At 45.5% G+C, this 12,886-nt stretch overlaps 1 protein-coding gene across 1 annotated transcript in view; it reads left to right on the forward strand.

Moving 5' to 3' along the window:
- The window catches only part of IQCA1 (IQ motif containing with AAA domain 1), a 1,010,495-nt gene that overhangs the window by 842,992 nt on the left and 154,617 nt on the right, over positions 1-12,886 (forward strand). The window lies entirely within an intron of this gene.

Raw genomic sequence — 12,886 nt, forward strand, 5'->3', positions numbered from 1 at the left:
AAGAGAGGCATAGCAAGCAGTCGTTAAAGGTAAAGGGTGAATATACCATCCCAGTCCCTTGTTCCCATGTTGCGGTAAATGAGTGCAAATCCAACAATTACTCTTATTAAAAATGGCATGCGCTGCATTCATTACTATCATTAGAGTGTTATTATGATACTTTTGTCTATGTTGGGAGTCTCTAGGGGACAGAGTGTGAAGGTGTACAGAGGGAGTCAAAGCAGTCGGTACAATCTCGGTCAGTAGTAAAGGTTTTAGAGGATAGATTTCTTCAAAGTACCAAAGTCCTACAGCAGTAATTGCAAAAATAACAATTATCATTATCAAAACACAGCAGTACGTTTTCGGGGCCCAGGCACATTGCTCATTGTCCAAGTTGGTCACCCCCTTATTCACAAGTCCAGTGCGGGGAGCAGCAGTGGAGGTGGCAGGCATTGTAGTTCCTCAATCGACGACCCCAATGTTCGTTGCTGGCGACGCTACGGTGGCGCAATTTCTTAGTCCTTCCCAACCCTAGCCAGCAGAATCCCTTTTTTTCCCTTTTGTTCAACATAAACTTTCTTATACAAAGGAAAACTTTCGATCACTTCTCTTTCTCAAATGCACGGAAAAACCTGTGCCGTAGTTCTATTTTCTTCGTCGAAGGTTGTACCTCGTGGTACCCAAGATTGTTTGGTCTGAAAATAAGGTGTCGTCACTTCCTGAGGGAAGGGACGTATCGGAGGCGACGGAAGTCGCAGAGCTTGAAACAGTATTTTCCGGAAGTGATTTTTCAAAAGAGTGCGGAGATGAAATGGACTGTTCCCCAAGCTCCACGGGCTCAGAGAAATTCTCCGACGCACTCACAACGCTATTTGCTACTCCAAGATCAGGGACTGTAGCATCAGCGAGGGGTTCTGTTTCTTCTGTAACGTGTGGCGTCGGGTGAGGAAGTTTCTTGACATGCGTCGCGTGGATCCAGTGTTTCTTTCCAGCCACCCGCACTGCTGTCCGAGTGACCAACAGCACCTGGTAGGGTCCCTTCCAACGAGGAGCGAGACAGGAAGACCTTTCGTAGGCCTTCACTAGGACCCAACTTCCAGGCTGTATATCGTGTCATGGGCCCGTGAACCGTACAGGTAAAGCTGAAAACACCTGGTGATAAATGAAATACAGGTTTTTAGTTAACTGGTTACAATAGTCGGAGAGAAGTACATTTTCTACATTGCGAAATGCGCAGCTTTTAGGCAAACCCCAAATATTAGCAGGTCTCCCCATTACCACCTCAAAGGGAGAGAGCCCAGTCTTAGTTTGAGGGGTTGTCCGCATTGAAAGCAACACGATCGGTAAGGCGTCCGCCCATTTTAGTTTGGTGCCGGCACACGTCTTAGCGAGCTTGTTTTTTATGATACCATTGTGTCTTTCCACTAATCCGGCGCTCTGAGCATGTCTGGCCGAATGGAATCGTTTGTCAATTTGCAATGGCGTACATATCTGTAGAATTACAGCAGCGATAAAATGCGGACCATTATCCGACCAGATAACTCTCGGCAAACCGAACCGTGGGAAGAATTCCTTTAACATGGTCTTTGCAGTGGTCATGGCTGTAGCGTCTTTAACAGGGAAAGCCTTGACCCACTTACTAAAGGCGCAAATGACCACAAGGACATATTTTAGATTGTTACATCGCTCCATTTCAATAAAGTCAAAGTGAATCACTTCAAACGGGACAGAAGGAGGCCCAAAGCTACCTCTTGGAGTTGCTGTCCCCTTTCCCACATTGTGTTGTAGGCAAATCATGCAATTTTGGACATAATGCTGGGCAATTTTTGAAATCTTATCATTTACCCAGACTTTCTCTAACATTCTCGTGATCTGTTGAGCGCACACATGTGTGGGACCGTGTGCCATGGTAACCATCATTACTATATAGGCATTAGGAAGCAACCATTTCCCTTCAACCATGTCCACCCAACACCCATCTACATCGAGTTTCCCCAAGCCCTCAGCCCACCTCTTGGATTCTTCTAATGTGGCATCGGCTTGGATATCCCGTACAGACCCAACACCCTCATCCATTGCATAGGCATCTACAGTCTCCCTTGAAACATACATCTCCGTGAAGAGATCAGAGGCAGTTTGTCTAGCTATTTGATCAGCGAAAGCATTCCCTTTCCCTACATCATCTATAATCTTGTGATGTGCTGCGCACTTAATGATTGCTAACTGACTAGGGAGCGCAAGCGCTGAAAGCAATTGTACTATCAGGGAGCCATGTTGGATCTTGGTGCCATGCGAAGTTAAAAACCCTCTCTCTGACCAAAGTCTCCCAAAGTTGTGAGCCACCCCAAAGGCATACTGGCTATCAGTATATATGCTTACTGTTTGCCCTTCGGAAAGCTCACAAGCTCGAGTCGATGCTATAATCTCTGCGGCCTGTGCAGAGTTATGCGTAATTCTCTTGGTCTCCACAACCGTACTCAATGTAGTGACTGCATAAGCAGCTGTGGATGTACCATCCAGTAGTTTGAAGCAGGAGCCATCACAAAACAGCTCCCCTTGTGGGTTATCCAAAGGAGTGTCCCTCAAATCAACTCTGCCTTTTGTATCTTGTTCAGTAGTATACAGGCAGTCATGTGACTCTTCGTCACCGCAAACAGTATTTTGCGGGAAAGGTAGGAGTTCAGCCGGATTAAGAAAGCAGCACCTCCTAATTTGAATGTGGGGAGCAAACAAGATTAATTCATATCTTGTCAGTCGTGCGGAAGTGAGGTGTTGCGTTTGGGTTTTGTTCAATAGAATATCTACAGAGTGAGGCACCATCAGGGTTAAATCATGGCCTAGGACCATTCCCTCACTCTGTTTTACAGACACAGCATCAGCAGCGACAGCACGCAAACATCTTGGCAAAGCGCATGCAACAGGATCAAGGGCGGAAGAGTAGTAACCGCATGGCCTATTCTTCCCTCCATGTTCCTGCGTTAATACAGCCAAAGCACATCCATCACATTCATGCACAAACAACACAAAGGCCTTCTCATAGTTCGGTGTGCCCAAAACTGGCGCCGAACACAATGCAGTCTTGAGCAACTCGAATGAATGTTGATGCGCCGTATTCCATGGCAATGGCGAAGAGATACCCTTCTTCGTCAAGGCCAACATCGGTTTTATCACTAGTGAGAAGTTTGGGATCCATAACCTACAGTAAGAAGCCATACCTATCAAGGCTCTAACTTCCTTTTGTGTATTTGGGACAGACATGCCAGAAATGTGTTTTATTCTTTCAGGTGTCAATCTTCTTCCCTCCTTTGACAGGAGATAGCCTAAATAGGCGACCTCCTGGCAACAATATTGAAACTTTTTGAGCGAAGCTTTGTGACCATGCTTAGCTAGATGGATGAGCAACAACACAGTGCCCTCTTTACAAGAGCTCTCAGAGTCAGAGGCTAAAAGCAAATCATCAACATATTGAAGCAATGTACAAGTAGGGGGCAATCCAAGGGTATCAAGCTGCTCTTTCAAAGCCCTACTATAAATACTAGGACTCTCAGTATAACCTTGAGGTGCACGAGTAAATGTGAATGAGCGTCCCCCTAAGGTGAACGCGAACAAGTATCTACTATCCTCATGTATAGGAATACTGAAGAAAGCATTCTTTAGGTCCACAACACTGAAGTGAGTAGCCGTAGCTGGAATCATGGTTAATATTGTCGTCACATCAGGCACAATTGGAAATTGCGGAGCGACGACTTTATTAATGGCACGTAAATCAATTATAAAACGAAATGGAATTGCATTATCACCTTTTTTGTACACGGGTAAAATCGGACTATTGCACAAACTTCCTGCAATCTCCTCAATCACCCCACGATGCACAAAATCGGAAACAATGCTCTTCAAAGCTCGCTCGCCTTCAACTGAGATCTTATACTGTGGAATACGGGGCAGCTTAATTCCATGTTTCAAAACTATTTTAACAGGCTCAATCTGCAAAACACCGACATCATTGTCATCAACTGCCCACAAACACTCTGGTACATTACTGAATTCTGGCGGCAAAGGTCTAGTCAAGAATTGCGAAACAGAACATTGCTGTGGTGAAATCGTCAAACGCACTCCATCAGAAGAACAATGAATTACCGCATTTAATTCCTTCAACAGATTCAACCCCAGCAAATTCTCTCCACAATTCGAAGTCAAGAGAAATGGACAGTGGTCCGTAAAGGGACCCAAAGAAATAGGTACCGGTGAAGAAACCGGACAAACAACTGGTGTGCCAGAAAACCCTACAGAAACATTGCTTTGCCCTGACAGTGGAATGTTTGGAACCCGAGAATGATCAATGGAGCACTTCTGTGCTCCAGTGTCTATCAGAAATTGATGTTTCCTATTTCCCACTACTATTTCAACGTAGGGACCTTTCTGATTAACGGGAATAGGTGTAGGTTCCAAACCCTGCTTCGGGCAATCCTAACGAAACAAAATATCATCAAAAGGAAGCTCTTCAGATAGATATGCAGCAGAAGGATGATCAAATATGTTTCTAGTATCCACACTCGAAGTCTGATTATCCTGTGAAAAAGGTTGTTGGGGATCCTGCGAAAACTGGCCTCTACCAGGGCCCCCTACACCCGGGCGACCTCTGGATCGTCTACCCATATTTCCAATTGTGTTATTCGACCTCTGTCGAAGGACAGGGCATTGTGCACGCCAATGACCCTCCTGGCGACAATAGGCACACTGGTTAATATTCACAGGACCCAAGGGCACATTCCCTTGTGGAACATACTGAGCTCTAATCTGCGAACTACCCCCTCTGGGGCCTCTAACAATTTGCTGTAACAATACTTTAGTCTTCAAATCACCTTTTCTCTTCTCGACTCTATCTTTTTCATTATTGACACGGTTCTCATAGTACTGAGCCATGTGCAGTACTTCTGATGGGGATTTCGCCTGCCAAGCGCTCTCAAAAGACATAATTTGTGACTGGATGTCAGGCAGCAATCCACGTACACATTTGTCCACAAATAATCTTTTCCCAGTCTCTGTGCCTAAGTCTTGTCCACTGAAATCCGAGAATACCTGTTCGAACCGATTAAAGAACTTGGTAGCACCCTCAGATTTTCCTTGGACACAGGCCGTAAGCTTGTCCCAAATAATTCTCTTTTCGGGGATTATAGTTTTCAGTTTTGCCAGGCAATGATTCTGTCAGGCAAAGTTAGTATCACCTGAGGTGGTCTCTCACCAGCTGGCCTTTCCCCATCAAGCCTAACTATGTTAGCCCATGTATCTCCCAACCCTGGTACATCGTCTATAGCTCTAACTTGTTTCCACAAATCTACAGGCAGGAGTACAGGGAATAGCAAATCAATGTTGCCTAGGGTAAACACTGAGGACTGCAAAACGGACTCTATATCTTTATAGAACCCTGTCGGATTTTTCCTAATGTCAGGAATAGTTTGTCTAATAGTATTCACTTCCTGCCATGAAAACGGGACGTGAACAAACTGCGATACATAATGTGCAGGAATGTCCACAGCAGGTGTACCTGCTGCAGCATTAGCAGGAATCTCAACCTTTGAGACAAAATGTCGGAGGAACCTCTCTCATAGGCAACTGAGATGTAGGCGCTCCGAACGCTTACTAAGCAACAGAGCTAAGTCAAGCGCTAAAGCAGTTGAAGAAGTGTCAAGTGAAAAGGCTCTCTTATAAATGCTCAATAACTCTGTGGGACAACTAACCTTTCTCTTTAAACATTCATCCTGCAGGTACTCTATCATTACCTGTATCACTTTCCTCTGCATTTCTAGCGTATATTGACTGTATGTGTCATATACCTCAACTGGAGTTATCGATATGTCTGAAATCCATCTAATCGCATCTTTTGTACAAATTCGCGCCTCCTCAGATGTCGATTTACGACACGGAAGAAATCGTTTCTGTACATACATACTTTCTTCTTCGTCATCCTCATTCCGTAACCTTTCCAACTCTTTTCTATACTCAAATATCCTCTCAACATGCTCATGTACCTTCTCCAGAGTGTCTCTTGAAAACGCTAAAGTATTCAGGTCCCTCAACCCTTGTGGGAGGTCTGCATTATTTAATTTAACCCACATTACACATAAATGAATCCCTAAACCTTCACTGAAAACATTTTTCTCAGGAAAAGTATCCATATTAGAAAGTGTGGCAAGAACATTAGCTCGATCATCTCTCTCCATACAATGCTTAGCCCATGCAAACAAATCCTGTTTCTTTTCTGTAGGAACAGTATTACGAGTAACAATCCTCGACCCCGCACCCTGATCAACTACATGCGGTACAGAACTACTTGGGAGTGAGGGTGAAGGCAAATTCAATGGAGGTACTATTACTGGTGCAATGGGAAGAGGCAGAGGAGCAGGTGGAGGAACAACAACCGGAGGAATAGGAACAACAGGTTGAGCGGGAAGAGCAGGAATAACAGCAGGAAGAGGTACAGCAGGAGGAAGAGGAACATACGGAGGTGGTGCAGAGGCACCAGGCCTTCGTTCATTTAACAATTTGTCGATAAACTCATCAGAAACATGAAGATCTTTAGAAGGATAGATTTTCTGAATACCGAGTGAGAAAGCCCTGTCCATATTCCTAACCGACTCAGACTGTTTGTCCTGATCATATAACAACGCCTTTTCAGCATTTGTTTTATGACGGCGCACATGTTTTTCCCTACTTTTAAGCTGCTGCAACGCTTCTCTTTTCCAATTTTGCAAAACATCAAATGCTGCAGGTATGGCCTTCTTTTTTAACAAGACTGACTCTAAATATTCAATACGAGGGATCTCAAAACTACCATTGACTGGCTACTGAAGTTCGGAGCCATGTCTGGTTTGTCTGTGCCAAATTTTATTAAATACTACACTTCCAATGCATTGCTTACAGTACATAGTACATGCCGGTGACCCCTCCTGTGGTGCCGGACGGCTAAATTCCAAAGATTGTCTATCGCTGCGGAATAATGCCCTAAAGCAGCTAGACAATTTCCCAGGCATTTCTCAAATACTCGGTGTTACCTGGTCAATAATTGTGTCTGCAGATACAATGCGCCAAATTCAAATTGTCAGGGTTGAATTAAGAGTCGGGTAACGACTCACCTGACCAAACCTAAGGAGGACCGATCGGTTTACAAAGGACTTACCTAACGAATTTTACCTTGTGTATGGTGATTTCGGCAAATCTGCCCGCCTCAAAAAATTGACCCTCGTCAAGATGCCGTCTCAGACCACACGGCTATCGTCCAGGGAACGGATCGTGCAGCGCTGTTGAGGTGTCGCGTCTCGTTCAGTCGGGCCCGTTATGTCACACCGTTTGATCCCGGTCCGATAGCGTGCGTCAACCTTCAATAATCCAGCATCAATCTTGAGGGTCCCTATTCCAGCGCCAACTGTGAAAACAAGGAAATAATATGAGGCAGGGTAACCAAAAAGGAAACACACCAAACACAGGTTACAAAGGAACATACAAAGTACTTTATTTTATACTGAATCCAGTTACAAAAGAACAGAACAAAATTCAGATAGCTATCGACCCTCAGTACAACACAGCGAACTCCGGCGTGGTTCGGTGTGCTCAGTGAGTGCAAATATTCATTGAAACAGTCAGGCTTTTATACATTTCTCCAGCCTGTTGTCCAGCCTTTCTGCAGGTTAACCATTCCATAAATAAGTTACTGCTCTAGGGTCCCTTGCCAGGTCAAATCTAGTTCATCTTAGGTTTATACATTAACAAGAAGAAATGGTAATAATGTATGCTCCAGGCCTAACATTACAATGCGGGACTTAGTTTATACAATGTAGTTAAGCAGGTGTTCTCATTCAATTATAGATCAGTTTCGGTGATACAGGTAATCCATTGCACACAGGTCAGCAGAAGGACAAGGTCTCAGCTCATGACCCTAACAAGTGGCCTGCAGACAAGTTATACATTAGCTGTACACAGGTCATGACAATCGAGTTCTGTTCTGAATAACATAGGCTACCATTTTAGCTCACATGGTGACTTTATAGAGCAAGAAAACCTAAAATGGCGGCTTGACCCAAAATGACAGTTTACATGGTTTCTAAGGTCAGGACCTTGCAATGCGAATTTATTCACATGTAGTTTATAAGCAGCTTGTTAGCAGCTTGGCGTAGGCCGATATACATATATTCATAGCAATAGGAGGCACGATATAATTTCTAGTTTGACAAGCGGAGGTGGCTGCAGGGGTGTGGGGAGCCGGTGTTTCTGTTGTCCCATCGTGTCTTGTGTCAACCTGGTGTGTTAACCTAGACAACTGAACCTAGACAATAAACGTAATAACTTAAGTACCGAGCGGGAGTACATTAATAAGGTCAATAAGTTAGCTCAAAGAGATTCCGGGTCATGTGTTTTGGGTGGAGAGGGCCTGGAATTTGGTGGGACTAACCATAGGGTTTAGCATGGCCATGGTCAGACACCGGGCCTCATTACGACCCTGGCGCTAAGGGATTACCGGTACCGGTAAGGGTACCCGTACCGGTAATCCCTTAGCACCTGATTACGAGGTCCCTTTGCGGGTTGGAGACTTTAACGCCTGCTTTTTGCAGGCGTTAAAAACCAACCTGCAAAGGGACCTTGGTGCTAAGTACGGTGCCGCAGTTTGCGGCACTGTACTTAGCGCCTTCCCCATTCCCATTGAGCCCTATGGCGCAAAAATGGGAATGGGGAAGGGCCATGGCGGCATGGGGAATTACCGCCCCGCCAACCTCGGAATGGGGCGGTAATTCCCCATTCCGCCATGGCGGAGTCGGTAAGTTACCGGCATGGACCATGGTGCTAATAGCACCATGGTCCAACGCCAGGGTCGTAATGAGGCATAAACGTTGTTTCCCTCCTCATATGCCATCTCCCTCTTTCTGAAATCCAATGCAATAGTTTTGGTTTATAGGTGGCGCATTGTCGCAAACTAAACAGCTGCCCTCTGCCAAACCCTACTGTCCTTATCCCGGTGCCTATAGAAAAAGCTGCAGCAGTGAGCTCTGCGCCAGCATTCGCGTCTCTGCCGCAAGACTCGCGCCTGGCCTTGCAATCTCAGGCATGCATTGAACCTTCCACCGCCCACTCATGCACGTGCTGCTAGCTGCTGGGCCTCTCTCGAGCCTCACTTGGGGACCTGCAAGTTGTAAATGGACACCTGCAACACTGACACTATGTGTGCCAGCCAGCCTAACCACGTGGCCCTGGGCATGCCTGGCTCCCTCTTACCTTGCATTCTGAACATGACTAGGGGGACGTTTCTATAGCAATGAGAGCTTGCACAACAGGAATCCAATCCCGTCCATATACATTCCCAGATTTCCCCCATAATGCCTCAGACTCTGCAGTCCCTTTTGCAGCCCCCCTGATAGATCTCCCCTGACTTGCAGACGCACCCTTTGCTTGCTTGACCTCTAGCCCACCTCTCGTGTCTCTCCCCTGCTCTTCGGCTCTTGCCAGACCGGTGCTGTTAGGAAACCTCCATTCTCCCCGTTCGCACATATTTCAGGAAATGACGCTATAAATCTTTTATGCGCTGTCCTCTCCCCCCACCGCAAGGAATTTAATATACATGTTACTGCCTCTTGGCACCTCCTCCTTCCATGCATCTACATTTATTTATATTGGTTTCTGATGATTAGCGCAGATGTGCATTGGTGGCTGCAAGCGTGTCCAGGGGGAGGCACTGCTGCCCACTGCCGCGCGCCGTGCCAGCCAACCACAGACCTACCCATGCCACTCAACTGGTAGGCAGCCGATCGATGACCCTCACGTGCCACAAGTAGTCAAATACTGCTTGATTGTCCTCAGGAGAAAATTAGCCATTCCTCTAATTATTTAATTATTTGTAATGCTCTTTACTGTTGCTTTGGGTTGTCATTTTAAGTATTTTTGTTTCTGTAGGGTCTGTTTAGTCTAAACATTGTTTTTCACATTCCCTGTCTACTACACAACAGCAATGCAACCATCTGGATTCAAGTGTCCAGAATGGAGGGAAAGGTAGTCTATGTTTCAACATACAGCCGAAAAAGCAAAACGCATATAAGCACATTTCCTGGAAAAAGGGGGATGGGGGAGCCTAGGTTTCAGCATATAGCAGGAAAGACAAAACAGATGTGAGTTTCCTGGATGGGCCAAGTGGCCAATATGGACAACACACAGTTGTGGGCAATGTGCAGCAGACTAAAGCATTTTGATGTGTTGTGGTTGATTTCCATCCATCAACAATGGCTTTGCTTTAGGCACTGTCATGTTGGCTGTATGCTCTTTAACAAAGTTCACGACTTGTTCCAGAATGATAATTCCACTGAAGGTGGTGGTATGCTATGCTGGCCACTAAAATGACTTCCAAAGTCAACTGTGTACCACCTGCAGGGGGGAAGTGTCCCCTGTTAAAGGCAATCCCATTTGTTTTGGGAGTAGCTTGTGGTCGTTGCTGTGGTAATGTGAGATGCATGGACATTAAGGTTATTGGGACAGTTGCACCCCACTAAATGAGGTTTCATTTGAGTCCCTTGATCAAGTGCTGTTAGTAAGAACCTTATTAAAGCGTTTAGCGGCTTAGTCGAGACTTTTTTCTTGCAAGTGGTATTCTTAAAGGCTGGTAGAGCCTGAGTGACTTAAGGAATGGTTTGCAGTTGGCAGCAGTTGATCTCTGTTAGGGCTGTGGATTCACATGCAGCCTTCCAATATTTTTATTTGTCGGTAGCTCCCAGACCCGGAGGTATCGCGAAGCTAAAAGCGGTACATGGTGCATTGCAGGATGGTTGGAAACAGGTTACATTTCATCAGTCATGATCAACATGGCCAGTGTGCTGTAAGAGTTAGACATTGGTAAACAGTGAGGTTGTTACTTTCTTTCGGAAGTGTGTAAGTAGGTTTGTCTTGGATATGCTGAGGGAGGGCGTTCCAGTGTGTGGGAGCAATGGTGGTAAAGCAGGAGCTCCCAGCTCTTTTTCTGGAAAATCTAGGTATTTGCAAGGCAGAAGTGGTGGAAGAACAGAGGTTGTGTGGGTTGTGTTTCTTGGTGATACTGTTCATGAAGTGGGGGGGCAGTGTTGTGTAAGCAGCTGTAGGTGATGGTAAGGAGATATGAGTATTGATGGGGGGAGCCAATGATCCTCCAGTCTGATTTGTGAGATGTGATCAGAGCTTTTCATACCCCAAACTGCTCTGAGAGCATTATTGAATTTGTTGATGTTTTTGGTGTGTTTTTAGTTGAGGTTCCTGCGAGCATGGCATTGCAGTAGTCTATTTTGCTACCTATGATGGCTCTAGCTAGGGTGAGGCAGTTGTTGGCAGTAAGGAATCTCCTAGAGAGCTTTGCATTTGGTGGAGTAAGCTACAGAAGAGGTGATGGCATTGACATGTTTTTGCACGTTGAGTTCTGCGTCCAGGTAAAAGCCTAGTGTTTTGACATGGTCGGAAACTGGGATTGTGTTACGTTGATGCAGAAAGAAGAGAAGGCGGGACTGAGGTGTTAAAGGCGGTGTGGAGATCCCACAATAAGGAGCTGTTTTTCATCATTCAGGCAGAGATGATGGGTGGCCATCAAGTCTGTATTATGCTGAAGACGTTGTTAGTCCAGTTTGTAGTTACCAGTGATTTTGAGGAGCACTTAGCAATATTGATGTAGGGTATGTTGAGGCCATCTAGGTGGTGGAAGAGGGGTTTGGTATACATGTTATAAAGGGTAGGGGAGAGGCGGCAGGAGCCTTGTGGGGCACCATGGGAAATGGGTATGGGTCAGCTGATTCGGCCACACAAAGACCCTAGTGGTTCGGCCAGATACAAAGGATTGGATCCTTAAGGTGGCCTCTGGGGCGAGGTGGAAAGTTGTGGTGAGGTGTTTGCAGAGGATTTCATGATCACATCTAGACAGATTGTGGATGTTAGCATGCACCACACTTAGATGGAATTCTTAACTTTAGCTTGCGTCACATCTAGACAGGATTGTGAATGTTAGCATGCACCACACTTAGATGGAATTCTTAACCTTAGCCGACGTCGTATCTAGACAGGATTGTGAATGTTAGCATGCGCCACACCTAGATGGAATTCTTACCTTTAGCCTGCATCACATCTAGACAGGATTGTGAATGTTATGCGTCACATCTAGACAGGATTGTGAATGTTAGCATGCGCCATACTTAGAAGAAACTGTAAATGTTAGACTGTACCACACTTAGATGGAATTCTTAACTTTAGCTTGCATCACATCTAGACAGGATTGTGAATGTTCGCATGCACCATACTTACATGAAACTGTAAATGTTAGCATGTACCACACTTAGATGGAATTCTTAACCTTAGCCTGCGTCACATCTAGACAGGATTGTAAATGTTAGCATGTGCAACACTTAGATGGAATTCTTAACCTTAGCCTGCGTCACATCTAGACAGGATTGTAAATGTTAGCATGCACCACACTTAGATGGAGTTCTTAACCTAAGCCTGCGTCGCATCGAGACAGGATTGTGAATGTTAGCATGTGCCACACCTAGATGGAATTCTTAACTTTAGCTTGCCACACTTGGATGAAATCATGGACAGAATATTGAAAATTAGCAAGTGCTGCACCCAGGTGAAATAGTGAATGTTAGCGAGCATCACACCTAGACATAATTGAAAAGACAGCAATGCCAACTAACCAATTCACTAACAATTTCATCTGTCTGCATACACCTCTCAAACTCTAACCAAACACAACCACACGCCTAAACCAAAGCAATCCGCACGAATTGCACTACACTGTAACAACAAAACAAACCACACATAGACTTGCACAACAGAACACGGCGACTACCGACCACAAAACACCCCAAGGCCAGCCAACGGACCCACCGAGCTGGGGCTGCTAACAGCACAT

This window comes from Ambystoma mexicanum, chromosome 9, assembly GCF_040938575.1.
Source record: "Ambystoma mexicanum isolate Mex_15411 chromosome 9, UKY_AmexF1_1, whole genome shotgun sequence".
NCBI lineage: Eukaryota > Metazoa > Chordata > Amphibia > Caudata > Ambystomatidae > Ambystoma > Ambystoma mexicanum.